General features: G+C 40.9%; 1 pseudogene; it reads right to left on the bottom strand.

The window, feature by feature from the left end:
• Positions 1-1,000: 1,000 nt before the first annotated feature.
• LOC149990149 (A-kinase anchor protein 4-like) overlaps positions 1,001-19,041 on the bottom strand; it is an 86,729-nt pseudogene continuing 68,688 nt past the window's right edge.

Raw genomic sequence — 19,041 nt, 5'->3', positions numbered from 1 at the left:
GTATGGACTGGGTTGGGGGGGTTGCTGGGGGAGGGGTGCTGCTGGGTAGAGGGGAGCAAAGGGGGAAAATTGGAGCTATTGTAACAATATAATTAATAAAATATACTTAAAAATAAATAAATAAACTTGGAATGAATTCCCTCTCAAACACTCCACTGTCACTTTTTGGTCTCACTTAATCCAAAGTTAACCTGCCTGGAGCTGAGCTCCTGCAGCACAGTAGCCCATCTGCAAATTCCTGACAAAGATCGAGAAAACCGTACCCTCGGGATTAGAGGGGAGATTATCAAGTTATATGTGTAATGTGGCAGAAACAGGGGGTCCACAGGTGGCAAACCTCTGGATCATAATGGACAAACCATATTACTTAGAGATTTGGACATGAGTTATATCTTTATGTCTTGGGTGCTCAGAAAATTACCTAAGGTCAGATATAGACCCAAGCCCAACACTGTATCACTAATCCTTGGATTTAGACCCACTCCCCTCTTTTGCCTCAGATATATCTGATTAAGAAACACGACTTTTTTTTTCTAGCCCTGGCTGCTGTGGCTCAGTGGATTGAGCATCGGCCTGCGAGCCAAGTGTCGTTGGTTCAATTCCCAGTCAGGGCACATGCCTGGGTTGCAGGTCAAGGTCCCAGTTGGGGGCTCGTGAGAGGCAACCACACATTGATGTTTCCCTCTCTTTCTCCCTCCGCTCCCCTCACTCTGGAAATAAATAAATAAATAAAATCTAAATAATAATAAAAAAGTTAACAATAGAATGTATATTTTAAAAAAAAGAACACAACGACTTTTTTTTTTAATTTTTAAATTCATGTTGTTGCCTAGCTTATTTATTACCTTGTACTTGCATAGTCCAACTGCTCAGACGTATTGGGAAAGACAGTCGTGTAGTGTGTTGTTCAACTTGCCTAATGAAGGGGCGCCCAGATGGCATGGAATGCTGCTGTGGGGATGGGGTGACTAGCTACAGAGTTGTTGAAGGGACTGTTAGTTTACAACTTAGTGAGCAGCCAGTCCAGCAGTTGTTTTCTAGCCATGTTGTCCATGGCTTCATCCAGTTGTCGTTCCTTGGCAAACCTCATTACTTCTCGAAGGAGATCTCCAACACTGTACCCCTTCTCTGCTGCCTTAGCTGAAACTTCTGGAAGCTGTGGAGGGAGCAGAGATAGCTTGAGTCATGTGATACTTTTGAAGAAAGGTCTCAGGTGGATAAAGTGAACTACCCCCCTCACCCACCTTTCCGCCCATGACTAAGATTAGAGTAAAAGCTTTCGCTGATCCAGGACTGCCTTCCCTCTCCTTTTTCCTTGACCCTCCTCTAATGTCATAGATCAAAATGAAAAACATAACTTCATTTTGAGCATCAAAAAACAAAACCTGGAATCAGTTGTCTTTACTAAATACTTCTCTCCAAGGCCTGGGTCTTTTGGTTAGTCTGTGCTGATTGCTAGGTCAAGGTTAGGGGTGGCCATCTCCCCCACCTTCCTAAAACATATTTTACCAAGTAGTTTGTTTAAAGGGCCACTGAATTTAAAAAAAAAAAAAAAAGCTAATCTTTCTCGCCTCCTCTTGGCTGAAATGTGCAGACCCCGAGGTGCTACAGCCTCAATTAATGGTTCATTGCTTTTGTGTCTTTTTATGAGGATAAAGTAATTCATAAAGCACATGGTAAAGAGCATACTTGAGAAAAATTTGGACTGCTCGTGAGCCCTAAGTACAGTTTTGCCTCACTTCCCCTGCCCAGTCTAACCATCTTTCTTCTTGTGCTTTGCCATTGTTTACCTTCTCCAGTTGTCCATCATCATCTCTCACGAAACAGAGCACAGGCTCCTTAAATTGGGAGGCTGCAATCCACTGCAGGACAGCCTGGAGCTGTTTCTGCAAGCTACTTGTTGAGCACCAATTATTGATGATGACTTCCGGCCCAGAAAACTCTCGATAGTTCTGTGACATTGCACTACTGTGACTGCATCTGGGGCCACCAACTTGGAAACTTGGGTTGTGTACCAAGGCTGCTTGTTCTTCCAATTCGGCCAGGGCTTCCCTGTTGTTGTGATACCTAGCCATGATAAGGCACAGCTTCCTCACAGGTTCTACCAGTTGATTGATGAATTGCCAGTTCATTTGCATCATCCCGCTGGCAAAATCAAGGTCTAAATTCTCCTGGAATTGTTTTTCCCCTCTCTTGGACATTGAAGTTGCTTTGTTTGGCCTGGGCTCAGAAGGCTTGCTCTCCCCTTCAGATTGCTCTTCACTGTTGAAGGAGGTCTCACTGAGCAGTTTCTGAATCAGTGATAGAATGATGTTTGACATATCGGACTTTTGGCACTCCGCCTGTTGTTGAGTCTCCTTTACAGAGGTAGATGGCCCAGGAGCTCCACAAGATTCTAGATGTTTCACTGAAAGTGCCTTGGCACTTTGGTCACTTGCGTTCTTTTCAAATTGGGCACTCTGAGTCCTATGGCCTATGGTGGAACCAGGATAGTCATCTTCAAGTGCATCTTTGGCCTCGGCCTGCTGGGTCAGGTGGTACTGAATCAGCATAGGGGCAGAGACAATCAAGTCCTTCGCCAGTGACTCTGTGGAAGGGCTGATCTTCTCTCTTTTTTCTTCCTTACTCACGCATGCTTTGCCAGCCATCTCGCCTTGGTTTCGTTGTTTTTGGTTCCACATGGACAGGCTCTCCTTGAGGATGTGTTCAGCAACTCTTTCGGCGCTAATCAATGACTTGCACTCCTCTGGTTTTATTTTGCATTTGTCCTTCCCCTTCAATTCAGTTTTCATGGTGGAGAATTCAAGACTTTGGTTTTGACTTTGGTTCTCGTATTTTTGAGACTGTGGGAGCCGGCCTTCAAGGATGCGTACAACAGAGGCTGTGATTTAGACTCCTTCTCTCCAAGCAGAACAGTAGCCAGGCGCTTCAGCATGGCCTCCATTATATGTGTAGCATTTTGTTTTCCGTGGTTGAACAGACTCTTCTTGACAGCTGAGATAAAGTCGCAGTCAGTCATCAGGGCCGCAGTGATATTATGCAGGTTCTTCAAGCAGGAATCAATCAAATCAGAGACAACTTCCTGGGTGTGTTTTAACAACACCCTCTTCAGGACCACACAAGCGGGAATTGGCTTCCCAGGAGCATGCACTTTCAAGGTCTTCAAAATGGAGACCATAAGGTCAGATGCCACCTGATTTGCATAAACCGTGAGTCCTTTACTGATAGAGTGTGAAAAATCTTTGCTCTCTTGTTGGCACATCTCTTTGTCTACCCCCTTGTTCTTGTTGGATAATTCACTATACATAAACTTTTTCCTGCCACCTTCCCTGCCCTCTTCTCCAGTGCCCCGCCTTTCCACATAGGATATTTCCTCAGCATCATGGGCCATGTCAGAAACGATCTTGCTCACAGCGCTGCGGGGAGTGTTTTTCCCTTTGTTCCCAGAGGGTGGATAGATTGAATGACGAAAGCATTTGCTTCCATTTTCCAACTTCTTGATTTCATTACAAGGCATCTCCATTACCAGATTAGATAGCCGGATGATGGTGAAGGAAAGGTCATCCATGGGACATTCTCCCTCAGGAGAGATTACTGCCCTGTTAGTGCTAGAAGATTTTGCTGGAGAGGTGGAAGGACTCTGATTTTTGTTGGTATTCTTGGCTGCAGTCATGTCTACATGTGGGCTTTGAGGTCTATTGGCCATGTAATCGATATTCAGTTTATCATCATAGATGCTGTAGCAGTTTGCAGAGGGTAATTTGTGATGTTCATCTTCATCTCCTATTTTATGTTTGCAGCTAGAGGCTGAGGGACTTAGTGCATGTTCGAAACCCAAGGCATACTTCTGGATATCATTTAGAAGCCAATTTACAACAGTTATAGGATCAGAGGGAGCTTGTGTGAAAAGGCATATAGATCCGTCCATCTAAAAAAAAAAAAAAAAAAAAAAGAACACCTAAGAGTTTGGGGAGGCTACTTTCCCCCCTTATTTTATTTAGAAGACATATCTTTCTAAACTGCATACATTAGGGGTTTACCCTTTAGGATTTGCATGGAAACATAATACATAATTATATCCCTTTGAGCACAAGTGGTAGCGTGTCAATTTCACATGAGCACGTGTGCTTATCTCAACATGTGTCAAAAATGTATCAATGTGTCTGTCATGTGTGTGTGTGTGTGAATAACAGTATAGCAATTCATAAGTGGGGACATCTCAGTAGATGTGAGAATGTTCAGTCTGTGTTGTTAGCGTGTGTGTCCGTGTGCACATGTCAGTGCACATGTATGCCTGCCTGTGTGTAAGCCTGTGTAACAATGTGTTGACATCAATACCGATTTTATATGTTTCCTGTACGGGCCAACGTGTGCATGATAGCGTGTACATTTTGTACACTGTGTGAATGTAAAAATGAATGTGTATGTCAGTGTGTCTGAATATGTAAATGACAAGTGTCGATTTGAGTGATCTGCATGTTTGTTTATAATACAAATCTAATAGAATGTATCATGGAGCTATACCTATATGTGTATTAATCCTGTCTGCAGCGCGGCCTCCTGAGACTCAACGGTTTGGCTGAACTAAGTGGCTGGGTTGGTGAAGAATGGGGTGGTTTGTGGGCTTCACTTTAAAACTGGTTTCTCTGTTCTATCCTAATGGCTTGGACCGAAAGGGCCCAGAGGTCTAAGAGTGGGGAAAGCTAAACTATTTCCCTCAGCCCAAACTAAGTAGAATGGGCAAAAGGGTTTTGGACAGGTGAGATGCGCCTGGCACACCTTCCTCCAAAGAAGCCCGTTTCTTTTCCCTAATGTGGAACATTGAAAAATTAATCCCTGCCTTTTGTCATCTAGTGGTTATGGATTGAAGATGTCTTTAAACCCTTTTGCCAAATCTGTTGCCCCCAGAATACAACAAGGATGCCAGCCTGTTAAACCAAGCACGCCGTTGTCTGAGGACAGCCAACTGACCTGGAGTCTGCACGATCCTTCCCCATGTGGGAAGGCAACCCTCCCCTCCACACCCCCACTCTTATTAGGGATGTCTGGACCCAAGGGTAGGTAGGACGAACGACAACCATGTCCAGCTTGAAGCAGCTAGAGGAGCTTGAGACCTTCGCCCATTGTCCTTTATAAGATTATAAAGGGTCTTAATGTCTGAGAGGGAGGGATTGTTATTTCCTATTGTTAAAATAACTAATTAATCTTTTATTTATTTAAAAAAAAAAGAATAAAAAAAGAATAAATTCACATGTTAACATATATAGTAATTAATAGATAATAGATAATACATCAATAAATGTTTATGTTCAATGTGGATCGGTGCTAATATAATGACTGTGTATGTCAATAAATTGGGTATCAGTTTATGTTATATTTATATGCTACGTGAATGATTGAGAATGTGTGTCAGTGTTGCACACACCCTGGGTATTTGAGTACTTGTGTGAATACGTGAGTGGGGATGTCATTGTATTTGTGTCAAGGTATGTATCAGTGCATTCAAATGTTGTTAGTGTCACTTTGCTTAAGTTTGTATGTGTGCGTATCAACATGAGGTATATTTACAGAGTGGGGCGAAAAGTAGGTTTGCAGTTGTATGTATGGAAAATAATAAGTAATAATTCAAGAATAAACCGTTTCACATACTCATAACTGTAAACCTACTTTTGCCCCACCCTGTGTAAGAGTGCATGCCTATCACCTGAACTTGTACAGTCACTGTGTTTTGATCGAGGCTCATGTGTGTATGTTTATGTGTAGTGTGCATGTTTATGCATAGTGTGCATGGATGCATATATAGATGTTGATGTGTCACATGTGGGTATGTCAATGCAGCTGACTCTATACCTTTGTGTAGGTGAGTCATTGTTTATGAATATACACACACATGTGTTGTTTCAATGCTTGTGTGTGTTCACCAGTGTCATATGTAGACACGTAGCCAGGGATGTGTGTGTCACTGCTCGTATAAATTATTTTGTATATATTGCTGTGTGTCAGTGTAAATTATGTGCATATGCTCATGTCTAGATATGTGTATATGTATTATACATGTCTTCCACTCCTTGCTAAGTACCATCGTCCTCTTTACCCCTTCCATTTCTTCATCTCCTTACTTTCTACTGAATCCCTAGAAGTTTGAGGTCATGATAAGTTCAACATTTTGAAAATGGGTTTAGGTTACAATCAAGGACACCTGCATTATGTGTAGGAAATATGTGCTGCACTTTTAAGAATAAACATTAGGTATAATTTATCCCTTTCTTAAGACTTCAAAATGGAGTCCTCCTTCCAACTAAACCCAAAACTCTTTGAAGAATATTTTTAAACTTTTTTTCTTCCTTAGGAGCCACTCTCATCACTCCAAATGTGTCTGAGGCCAGAAATGTTGTTCCTGGTTATAAGATAAGCATAGAGATGCAGAACAAAAAAAAAAAATTGACTCCTTTGAGATAAAACCAAATATCCTATTTCAATATCAACTACTCCAGGTTTGTAGGACTGTGAAGGTGACTTGTCATGGGCCAGGAGCCCAACAGATATAATTTAGGTAGTTACAGAAAAACAAAAGGACTTGCATGTGACAGTGGTATCCAAATCGAATTGCTTCTAACTTTACGCTACCTAACAGTCTGTAATCTCTTAGGCAACAGGTTTGGGGAACAAGCCACTACAGTTCTTGGTCATTGTGGATTCTCTCTGTTCCATATATGCTTGTTCTTTTTCTTTTTTTGGACACTGGGCAATGTGGAGCACACAAGCCCAGTAGAAGACAACAGAAAGCACTGAAAAAGATCATGCTTTCATTCCACATCTTTGTTAGGATAAGGGTAGCAAGATTCTGTTTGGAGTAGGGACCTGCAATCAGGGAAGGGCATTCTGAACCTCTGTGATTAGTGCCATTGTTAGATACCTGGACATTAAACTTACCTGACTTTGAACTTAGGCCTGTGAACTCTGGAATATCATAGTAGCCAAATGTAGGGCCTTGTTTGGAAATATTTCTCTTACCTTTTGTGAACCAGAGTCTTCGGTGTCAGCACTGGACTCTGGGAATTAGAAAGGGTGGACTCGGAAGCTAAGCATACCTTAGACTGGTTTTGCCTCTCAGTAGCCTTGATTATAATAATTTCTTTCTCTTTCAGATGGTGTTGCGTTAGGTCACCTCCGGAACAGGAACCACCAGCATCCTATGGGATGAAGTGGTGAGATTCTTATGAATAACTGCTTTTTGAGACTTCTCCAAGCTGCCCTCTCCAAAACATGAATGTCATATCTCTTATCTTTTCCTTTCAATGGAGAAGGATAAGTAGGCTTGTGATGCTAGCTAATGTTTGAAGAATGAGATATTGTTCTCCTCACAAATTACTACCCCTCCAGAGGCATTCACAAATCCATAAATCTTAGGAATCATATTTCATGTATCGTCAAACTTTTGGACAGTTTTCTCACTGTTCTGACATGCTACCTTCCATGCTGTAATTCTTTCAGGCCTACCAGCAAATTAAGTTCCTTCTAGAATGAGATTTGGCATCAAGAGTGACAGTATATTCTCAACCGGGGGTTTGGGGTTTTCAAAAATGATGGCTGCCCACCTGAATCTCCTCCATCCTTCCACCCTCTGGCACAGACTTTCCCTTTTATTATGCTGCCACTGATAACTCTTTCAGCAGTTTCTCACTCATTCCAACTCTGAGGGGAGCAGAGAATACTCACCTTGGAACCTTTATCTTCCACTTTCAGGGTGGACACATCGACAAAGCATATCTGCACCAAATTAGGACAGCGTATTGAGGAAAATTCTAGAGAAAAGACTGCGGTTTCTCTTTGAGACGATAAAGCACCTACCGCATAGGGGTTCTTGTGAGGATTGATTGAGAGTGAATACAAAGCTTTCAGCAGAGTACCTGTACATAGTAAGTACTCAATAAATGCTATTAGGCAGAGAGAATCTTATCATTATTGTATTTCCTAGATAAGAATACCTACCTGTCAGAGATGCCCAAATTACAATACCTACATTTACTGAAAAAAGTAAGAAGAAAGGTGCCTTGCCCAACTGACGCAAACTCAAAGCTGAAACTTACATTAGAACTCAATTCAGGAAACTAAAGAGCAACACAAACAAACGAACTAAATAGGCAAAGACTAGAATAGTAGTCAGTAGGGGGGAGGGGGGAGCGGGAGAAGGGGGATAAGTAAGGGAAGGGTCTAGTCAAGGAATGTATATGAATGACTCATGGACATTGACAACGAGGAGGGATATAACTGTGGGAGAAGGGATGGGCTGGGAGGGAGGAGCAATGGGGGGAAATGGGACAACTGTAATTGAATAACCAAAAAATAAAATTATAAATAAATAAATAAATAAACATTAAAAAAAAAAAAAAGAAACCAATTCCCTGGCTTTCAGTTAGAGCACTTTCAACTACCGTAGCGTTCCCCAAAAGTGGTGTTTTTGCTACTGATGTTATAGAAAACTTTAAGTGATACATGGATAAACATTTCTGTGTTTAATATATGTACTTTTTTGTTGTTTAGTAGGAAAAATACATACTAAAACATAAAACCTGTGACATTATGGATAATATTGCTTAGGTTGATGGTAATTTTTAAATGTCAGTCAATTAAAAAAGCATTAAATACATAACAGTACGAATGGCATTTGAACGTGATAAAAAATGTGAAGTATTACACATTTTGCCCTCCTGTGGGAGTCCCACTTGAGTGCAACTTACTTGTAGCTAGCTGATATTATGATTCCATTAGGCTGGTAAAACTAGGCAACCACCACTCCTCCCTCCCCTGAGGCTCCCCCCACCCCCCTCCCCAGCTACTCTTCATTCTCCCCCTCCCTTCACGTGTCCCTCTGTGATGTATAAGCATACTGCGCCCCGCCCCCGCCCCCACCCCCACCCCCCAGCCCACAAACTTTACTGAACTTGATATCTTAGAGAAACGACACTATCACCCTCCATTAGTCTATTCTGGGTTCCAGGATATCTGTATCCATAAAGCAATCCTTTCCACCCCTTAGTAGGAGTAATTTAGTATCTTACCACTTTCCGTTCCTGTTCTTGCTGTCCTTTTGGGCTATGGAGCTTGACCTTGCACACACCCCTGGCGCTGTGTAACCACTCAATATTATCAGGCCTCTGGAAAGGCAAAAGAAAAGGAATCCGAAAGGCTTATATATGGTTTTTAGAAACTGGCTCAGTTTGGATAAGAAGGCCCTGGAACTCAGCTATGTAGTTCATATTGGGTTAGGCTAGAAACTGGTGGGGTGAGTAGTGGGAAAGGGATTCTCTGAAATTATCAGGATCATTTTAGCATACTTCGTTGGGAAGCAAATTTAAAAGGAAGTATAGAGAACGTGGAGATTAACTTTAGAGACTTATTTCTACTAAACTCCACTAAATCTCACCTGCCTCTACTTCCTTTGCCATTCTTAAGCACCTTCAAGGAATCAAGCATACCTCATCCCCCTTAATTGAATTTTAGTTAACCCCAGTTCAACCAGAGCCTTTCTCATGATATAAGGAGTGAAATGGGATAAACAGCTGTAACACTTACCACATAGAGCCATTGGAGAAGACTAAGGCCAACACTAGTAGAGTGAAAAAATAACCTTTTTAATTAAAACAACATATGAGATCCCACAATAGAACAAGATTCTGAACACTGAGAAAACTCGGTCTAATAGCTATAAAAACCAGGCCCCGATCCCATAGAACCATATTTAATTTTATTTTTGAAAGAATAATCATCTCTGCCAACTTCTCTTACCACTCCCCACCACCTACCACCCCAGCCTGGAATTAAAAGTAAAAAGAAAGTGGAAAAAGCCCTAAATAATGTTTGTTATGTAAGACCTTAGACGCATGTACAGGAAGACAGAGTTATGGGTTCAGTAGAATTGTTTTGGTACCTCGTACTTGGATTTGACTTTGTTTTTTAACTAACAAGAGAAACTTTTTGCCAAATGGTAGAGGGCTATTGAATTCCTCTCCTCCAACTTCCTTCAAAATTTAGACCCCTTTAACCTCTAGCTCCCTTCTCCTCTTCCCCTCTTTTTCCCCCTCCCTTCCTCCCTTTACCTTCTTCCATTTTTCTCTCCCTCTCTCCCTCCTATACTCAGCTATCCTTTCACCGGATAGTATTACATGCCTACCCTTTATGACCCCCCCAACCCTCCAAGATCTTTGAGGGTCTCCCAAACATTTAGGAAAAGGCTTCCCATACCCTCAAAAGAGGGGGTTTCTTTTTTCCCAGAACTAGAGATCACTAGCCTAGAAACAAAGAGAGGGAGGCAAAGAGGTCTCTCGTGTCCAGATTCTAAAGAACTGTAAAAAACAACAACAACAACAACAACAACAACAACAAAATATATAAACTCATTACCTTGATAATGAAGTTCTTTTGGCTGAAAATGTGCCACCAAGAAAGGAGATGTGTCCCTTTAGATGGATCTGGGCAGTGTCAAGTTCTCGGGTACCCGCAGCTGGCTGCTGCCCTTGTCAGCAGTTGGACAAGACTGAAGGGCCAAAGCCTTTCCTGCTGCTTATGACCCTGGGACATGACACCAGAGTTTGTTGGGTCACAATGCCTGAAACCATAGCAACTGCAGCAAAAGTGTAGCAGGCTGGCAAACTCAACATCTCTTCATATGAAAACCACCTCAAACTGCCTTCTGTATGACAACCTTCTGTTCTCTCTAGAAGGGTACACATAATCCTTTCATGTTTTGTCCAGTTCACACCTTGAAACCTCCTTTCTCTTTCTTCTTCTTGCTGGACTTCCAGAACAATCTAATCATACTCGTTACCAGTAGAGTCTATTTTTCACAGAGCAGTGTTGATTTTCACATCTTAGCTTAATTTTCTTTGGTTTCCCCCCTGAAGGTTCAGAGTTAGAGACAGAGTTAATCAAAGTCCTTTCTGGGTATCCTGAATGAAGGTATGAAAATAGAAAGTTGGAGACTTCCTTAGCAGCTTCTGTGGTTTTATCTCGCCATTAAGACACTTTTAGTCAAAAAGAAGTTCAGAAGACTTGTGCAATATTGGAGTAGGTTATTTCATAAGAACTTGAAATAATTCTTTTCTCGTGCATTTGGATGCTATGATAATCCTTCCAGTCTGACATAAGATGTTCGTTCTTTCCTCAACTCCCCATACTCTCCTAAAGCCTTGACCACCAGCTAGCACTAGGACTTCTACTTCATGACATTGCTGTTTCTTTCTATAGCTGACAATAACAGCACAAAGTTGGGTGTCCTTAGGATCCTGGGTGCCTAACTGGTCCAACAAGCTCTAACCTTCATCATGAAACATTATTAGCCCAGAATAAAAGCCAATAGTCTTGGGACAGGGTCAGCCTTTCAGAGGCTCCTCAAGCCCCTCTTTATTATTCTCCACTATCGCCAGTGCTGGGTTTCTTGGTACGGTATTCTTTAGAAGGTCATCTATTACACTTTGGGGTGCCTTTAGCTTATCCCCAGTGTGGAACCACTCGCCCACAACCAAATGACTTGCAGGGCGCTCAAGTGTTATTTTGTTCTCTCCTTTTATTTTTTCCACATGTCTCCACTTTAACCTCCTACATGAGAAGAACTGCATCTGAAGTTTTAAAAGATCGGTTGAGATGATTCTCCTAAACGCTAGGGTTTCATAGTCTTGGTCTGACTTCATTTGTTACTTTCCCTGTTACCTCTAGGATTTCATGTCTTAAACTTGTTGTCCAGTTCTGATCTTTTTAGTTCATGGCATCGAAGAGAAACAGAGCTGGACATCTGTTAAAGGTGGCAAGGTAGATTTTATTCAGGCTACTGCAGTAGAGGAGAGACTTTAGATAACTAGAGCTCAACTCCAGTGCAACAAAAGGCAGGAGCCCTTTAAATGCTGGGGTGTGCTAAAGGAAAAGTATTGAGGGACATTTTGGGGGCCAACGGAGTTTGATCACCATGATCAGGGCCTCTGCGTTTGCTAACTGGCACTTATCAAAGTTGAAGTCCTATCCTTCCATAGAGATTGGGAAACAGAGGCTCTGTCTTTCTTGATGATTACATTTCGAAGGGATGGCTCCCAGGTCCTGGAAACAGATATTTCTGGGTTGTAGAAGATATGTCTCAGAGGGACAGAGAAAGGATTTACAATTACAAGTTCTGTAAATGCTCTATGAAAAGGGAGGGGAGGCAGGGGCCCATGGTCAGGTTTTGGCTGAAACAGACAGGGAATTCTTTTGGCAATGTTGAGCTTTCCCAGGCCGGTATATTAAGGAGGCTGGGATCATCATTCTAAGGACATGCCTTGAGCTCATAAAAACCGAAAGTTGGAGTTTTTATAAGCCAAAGGTGAGGCCTAATTGAGAAGAAGGTTCAGATAAGCCTGACTATATCAAACCATTATTTTATATACCTTAAATACACACAGCTTTTATTAAAAATTAATTTTGGTCAAGAAGGGAGCTTTCGTCAATAGCGATGGGCTAAAATCCACAGTATAGAACTTGTTTTTCCTTTACCACTCTTTTGTCACGGGGAACTTCTGATATTTAAGTTGGAGCTCCTGTGTCTGGCTCATGTCTATGGAATAAGAAGCAAAGAAAGGAAATGTTTATTTATTCTCCAAGCACAAGAATGTATATCCCTAAGGTTAAAAAAACAAAACAAACAAACAAACGGACAAACAAACAAACAAAAAACCCTCTGTGTCTCCAAGCCCAGAAGGGAAAATCTGTGATCTGGGCCTGGAAAAATGTCTTATCAAATCCTCCAAACGACAAAGAGAGAACTCTTATTGATGATTAGAGCCCTGTCCCATGGTACCCCAACCTTGTCATCCTGGAGGCTAACAAGAGCAGTTTTTGGATGATAAACCAGTAATGAAAATGCAAGGAGGCTCAGTCATATGGTACTGCCTCTTCTTTCTCTTAAGCTGCTGAGGCTCTCAGAGTGTCCCGTACTGACAGATGGGGAAGAAAGGATGTTCAGAGTCAAAAAAAAAAAAAAAAGGAACATGCTACATTAGTGTGTGGATATGTGTAAAGTAGTATGCACTTAGGTTATCCTCTAAGAGACAAACATAAATATGTTAAACCCAGAAGCTTTGGTCACCTTTTTTTCCCCCTAAGACCATCATTCATTTTCTAGCCTTGTTTATTCTATCCAAATATCTTCTCCTCCATACAAACTTGTGAATAGCCATACAAATCACACTTTAACTATGCTTTCAGTTTGTATTTGATTTGAAAGAGCTATTAATAAAAATGGAACCTGTGTTTGTAATGTAATTATTATGAATAATGGCAACATGAAGTTGAACTGAACCGAACTATCAGCCTTCATGAAACTGGTCTGCCTGTCAGTGCCACCAAGTATCTTTCAGCCTCAGATTTAGCCTCCCTAATTTAGTTTATGCAATGATACTGTGACCATTAGGTTTAATCAACTTTTCCTATTCTTGGATCACCTACACTGAAACCTTGAAGACAGGTTCTCTCTTTCTCTTCGTATCCGTGGTGATACGGGCTACAGAGTTGGGCTCAAGAAACAAATAACGGTTTTGAAAGTTCAGGCAGGAAACATAATTCAGAAAGCATGGAGTCATGGAATCTGAAATAATAACAAAGATTTTGGTTAGCTATTTGAGTGGGCAGCGTTCTTCATAAAGCAAAAACTCACACTTCAGGCATGCCTCAGAATCACCTGGAGAGCGTATTGAAACAGATAGTTGGGCCCCCTCCCAGCGTTTCTAACTCTGCAGGTCTGAACATTTGCCCGGTGCTGTGTTTTGCATGCATTTTCTCATTTATTTCTCACGCAGCTGTATGATATGGGTACTATTTTAATCCAGGTTTTATTAACGGCAAAATGGAGCCCAGAGAGGCCATTTGATTGGTGGTTCAGCCACTTCCGGTATGAGCCACTTCCAGTACGAGCCGCTTCCATTATCTTGGGGACGGGGGTTTACGTGTGTGTGCTCAGAGATTAGCACGCGTTTACTCTCTTCTAGGGTCCGAAGATGCAGAAGAGGAATCCCCATAGCAAAAAAAGCAAGGGTAAAAGGTACCTAGTCTGAATTTTTGGCCCTCTCTGGTGGTTTCAAGCCTGATTGAAAAGTGTTGATCGGTTATCTCGCCCTGCCGGTGAGCATGCTAGGGTCCGCGCACCACCTGTTGGCCGTTAGTGTGAGGCGGTTGGTCTGAAACCGTCGGTCGTGAGGCCGCTGGTCTGACGTGGTAATTCCGAGGCGGTTAGTCCCTTATCCCTCTGCCCCTCATCTGTTTGTTTTGTTATGTTCTGTTTTGTTTCGTCTTTTTTCCGTTACTGACTGGTGGGGAGCGGCTCTCCCGTGTGTAGCTTTAGCTTTCAATCCATGTATGGCTTGTTAATGGTGCTTTAAAAAAATGTTTATGTCAGAGCTGGAGAAGTGGCTGAGGAAACTAGGCTGTTAGTCGGGATTCTTTTTCGTTTTTTATCAGACCAACAAACTTTTCTGACAGAAAAGTATTTAAATGTAATATTAGTTGCTGACAGTTTTTCTCCTTCCCTCCAGAGAGTGTCTTTATTTGTCAATAAATGTTTCAAACAAAGGCCTCGGAGGAAAGAAAGGGGATCTGGAAGCATAAACCTCTTCAGGTTCCCTCATAGTGCTTATAGGCATCGATCCGCCCACACACCCTTCAGGATCGCCCCTGGTTTTAGGGACATTTAAATAGGATGAAGACTGCCCTAGTCTTCAGCTTTGTCAGGTAGTTGCCCCGCAGGGATGTCAGACTTAACCTTTCTGTGCCTGTTGCTCTCAAAGCTAGATGGTAATGAGTTCGTGTGGCCACTAGGAGTTCGCAGCTGCTTGGGAAACGTGTTTCCACACGGTACAAGATCACTCCATACAAAAACCCATTTTGCCAAGGCATTCCTCAAATTAAAAGGGAACTCGGCGAATCCCCCCTCTAGAATAACTTGCATCCGAAAACCTGCCGTTTTATGTATGTTACATTTATAACCTAATATTTCATAATTATTTATAATAGAGATGACACACTTATAACATTAATGTACTATTTCCTTAGTAGTCCCATCAAAAAGATGTGTTAGGTTCAAGGAAGAACTTCGCCTAACTCTCTGTATAGACTCTTAAGAGTTGCTCATGTACTTAGACACTCAGTAATCATTCTTGGTGATGTTGGGCTGAATATGACAACAGTGACTGTACTGGCAATAATGGTGTGCCGAACAACATGTCCTCTGAAATCCTTAGCAGTTGTATTTTAGCCTTGCTTTGGCACGTATCATGTTCTTTCGTGTGTTGGTAGTTATTTCATTATGAGCGTTACCTTTCCAAATACAGAATGAGTGTGTTTTACTCATTGTCATTTCTCCTGCCAGGGGTACTATTAGGTTCATATATATTAGTAAGTGCTTAAGGCTATTTATATAATTCAAAATCAGTGTGTGCATTGAAAACTGATATGTTTGTTATATGTCTGTTATATCGCAATTTTTGTTTTAAAGAAAGAAAATTACTGATAACGGTTGTTCAAGAATTGCTGTGCCCAGAACCATATAGAACTGCTTGGCCGTGACCAAGAACATTGGACTATTTTGGTACAAATTGCCTGGCTTATTGAACCAACTTCCTCACTGGTTCCATGGAGTCTTTCCTGTCACTCTTCAACAGACTTTTTAAAGAACCAATATATTTTATTACTCACTGTAATTGTATAACAGCTTCATTGACACCTAATTCAAATACCATCCATATAAAGTGTACAATTCAGTGACTTTCAGTGTACTCACAGAGTTGTGCAGTCATCACCAAAATAGATTCTAGAACATCTTCATCACCAAAAAAAGAGACCTCATGCCCTTTAGCTATCGTAACTCCCCCAACTCTATACCTCTCCAGCTGTTGGCGGCCAGTAATCTGCTTTGTGGATGTATAGATTGACTTATTCTGGACATTTAATATAAATGGAACCATATAATAGGTAGTCTGTTGTGACTGCTTTCACTTAGTATAGCTTTTTGCAATGAAGAGTTGTGACAACTTGTGTGGAAATGCTGTTTATGAGGACAGCTCATTAGAGACAGTGCCAAGGGCTTTCATTAGGGGCTGGTCCTCCAGGCACCCTCTGCCTAGCACATACCAAAATCCCAGAGTCCCAGGGGGAAAGCTGTTGTTCACCATAAATCATATTGTTTGCACAAACAGTTAAGGTACAATAAGCTACTCTCATCAGTTGGGATAGTGGGAGCCCTTCCCTCCGACCAAATCCAAGTTCCTAGATCCCAGCCAAGGGCCAACCTTGCAAGCAGGATTTTCAAAAACGATAGCATTGTCAGGCCCACTATGTTAACTCTTCTCTGCACAGATTTTGATACAGATTGTATTGATTCTGTAGATCAATTTGAGGGCTGCCATCTTAACAATATTAAGTATCCTACTTGATGAACATGGGATGTCTTTACATTTGTTTAGGTCTTTAATTTCTCTCGATATTTTGTGGGTCTCGGTGTACAAGTCTTGTAGTTCTTTGATTACATTTATTTTCTAAGTCTTTTATTATTTTTGATGTCATCGTAAGTAGAATTGTCTTAATTTTATTTTCACATTGTTTCTTGCAAATGAATACAATTGAAATAGAAATACAATTCAATAGAAATACAACTGAGTTTTGTATGGTCTTATGTCCTGTACCCTTGAGCTGGTTTATTAGCTCTCATAGCTTTCTTTTTGTGCTCATGGATTCCTTGGCCTATTAACGTGGATTGATTTTTTTGAACCAGCCTCGCATCCCTAGAATAAACCTCACTAGGTCATGGCATATAATATACTTCTTATATTTGGATACGTTCTGTTTGCAACAGCTTGCTAAAGATTTTGAGTCTATTTTCATGAGGGATATCGGTCTGTAGTTTTCTTTTCTCATACTGTCTTTGTATGGTTTGGTATCATGGTAAAAGTGTTCTCATATAAGTTGTTGTAAGGTATTTCCTCCTCTTCTGTGTCTTAGAGAGATGGTATAGAATTGATGTTAGTTATTCTTTAAACATTTAGTTTCATTCTTCAGTGAAATATTTTGGGCCGAAAGACATTTTTTAATTACAAATGCAATCCCTTTAAAACAATGGAACTATTCAAATTATGTATTAAATACTGAGTATATCCTGGTCGTTTCTGATTTCCAAGGGATTTTTCCATTTCAATTAAGTTGTCAAGTTTATATCTATCATAGGGTCTGTAATGATATCCTTTGTTTCATTTCTGCTATTGTTAATTTGTATTTAATTGTCAGTCTTGCTAGAGGTTTGTCAATTTTATTGATCTTTGCAAAGAACCAGCGTTCTGTTTCATTAATTTTCTCTGTTGATTTTTCTATTTTCTATTTCATCAATTTTTGCTTTTATCTTGAATATTCCCTACTTTATCTTTGCTTTGGATTTATTTTGCTCTTCTTTTTCTAGTTTTGATGTGGAGCTTAGATTGACTTTTAGACGTTTCCTCTTTTCTAATATAGACAGTGGGCTATAAACTTCTCTTGCAGCACTGCTCTGTGTCCTACAAACTTTGATGTATTGTATTTTCATACTCATTCAGTTCAATGCGTTTTTATTTGCCTTAATATTTCCCCTTTGATCAATGAGGTGCATTGTTTAGTTTCAAAGTATTTGGGGATATTCCTGTTACTTTTGTTATCGATTCCTTTGTGGTCAGAGGTAACACTCAATGATAATTTCGCTTGTTTTATGTTTGCTGGTTTGTTTTATTTATTTATTTTTCCTTTTATTTATTTATTTATTTATTTATTTATTTTGGTTTTTCAATTACAGTTGTCCCATTGTCCCCCATTGCTCCCCCCACCCAGCCCATCCCTTCTCCCACAATCATATCCCTCCCCATTGTCCATGTCCATGAGTCGTTTATACATGTTCCTTGACTAGTCCCTTCCCTTACTTATCCCCCTTCTCTCCCTCCCCCCTCCCCACTACTGACTGCTATTCTAGTCTTTGTCCTATTCAGTTCGTTTGTTTGTGTTGCTCTTTAGTTTCCTGTATTAGGGGATATCATACAGTATTTTGCTATCTTTGCCTGGCTTATTTCACTAAGCATAATTCTCTCTAGTTCTATCCATGTTGTCGCAAATGGCAGGAGTTCCTTCTTTCTTTCTGCTACATAGTATTCCATTGTGTAAATGTACCACAGTGTTTTGATCCACTCATCTACAGATGGGCACTTAGGCTGTTTCCAGCACTTAGCTATTGTAAACAGGGCTGCTATGAACATAGGGGTGCATAGGTTTTTTTGAATTAGGGTTTTAGGATTTTTCGGGTATAATCCTAGCAGTGGAATCGCTGTTTCAAAAGGCAGTTCCATTTTTAGTTTTCTGAGGTAATTCCATACTGTTTTGCATAGTGGCTGCACCAGTCTGCATTCCCGCCAACAGTGCAGTAGGTTTCCGTTTCTCCACATCCTGGCCAGTATTTGTTGTTTGTTGATTTGTTGATGATGACCATTCTGACAGGTGTAAAGTGGTGTCTCATTGTGGTTTTTATTTGCATCTCCCTGATGGCCAATGATGTTGAGCATTTTTTCATGTGCCTATGGACCTTCTGTATGTCCTCTTCGGAGAAGTGTTTGTTCAGGTCCTTCGCCCGTTATTTAATTGGGTTGTTTATTTTCTTGATGTTGAGTCATATAAGCTCCTTATATATTTTGGAGATCAGTCCCCTGTCTGCGATATCATTGGCAGATATGTTTTCCCATATGGTTGGTTTCCTTTTCATCGTGCTGATGTTTTCTTTTGCTGAGCAGAAACTCTTTAGTTTGATGTAGTCGCATTTGTTTATTTTTTCCTTTATTTCTCTTGCCTTAGGAGATGTATCCGTGAAGATATTGTTACGTGGGATATCTGAAATTTTCCTGCCTACGTTTTCCTCTAGGACTTTTGTGGTGTCACGTCTTACATTTAAGTCTTTAATCCATCTTGAGTTTATTCTCGTGTGTGGTGTAAGTTGGTGGTCTAGTTTCATTTTTTTGC

This window comes from Furipterus horrens, unplaced genomic scaffold (assembly GCF_987537825.1).
Source record: "Furipterus horrens unplaced genomic scaffold, mFurHor1.1.pri manual_scaffold_22, whole genome shotgun sequence".
NCBI classification, from domain to species: Eukaryota; Metazoa; Chordata; class Mammalia; order Chiroptera; family Furipteridae; genus Furipterus; species Furipterus horrens.
The sequence above is the reverse complement of the archived record's forward strand: the minus strand, read 5'-3'. Positions and strand labels throughout refer to the sequence as shown.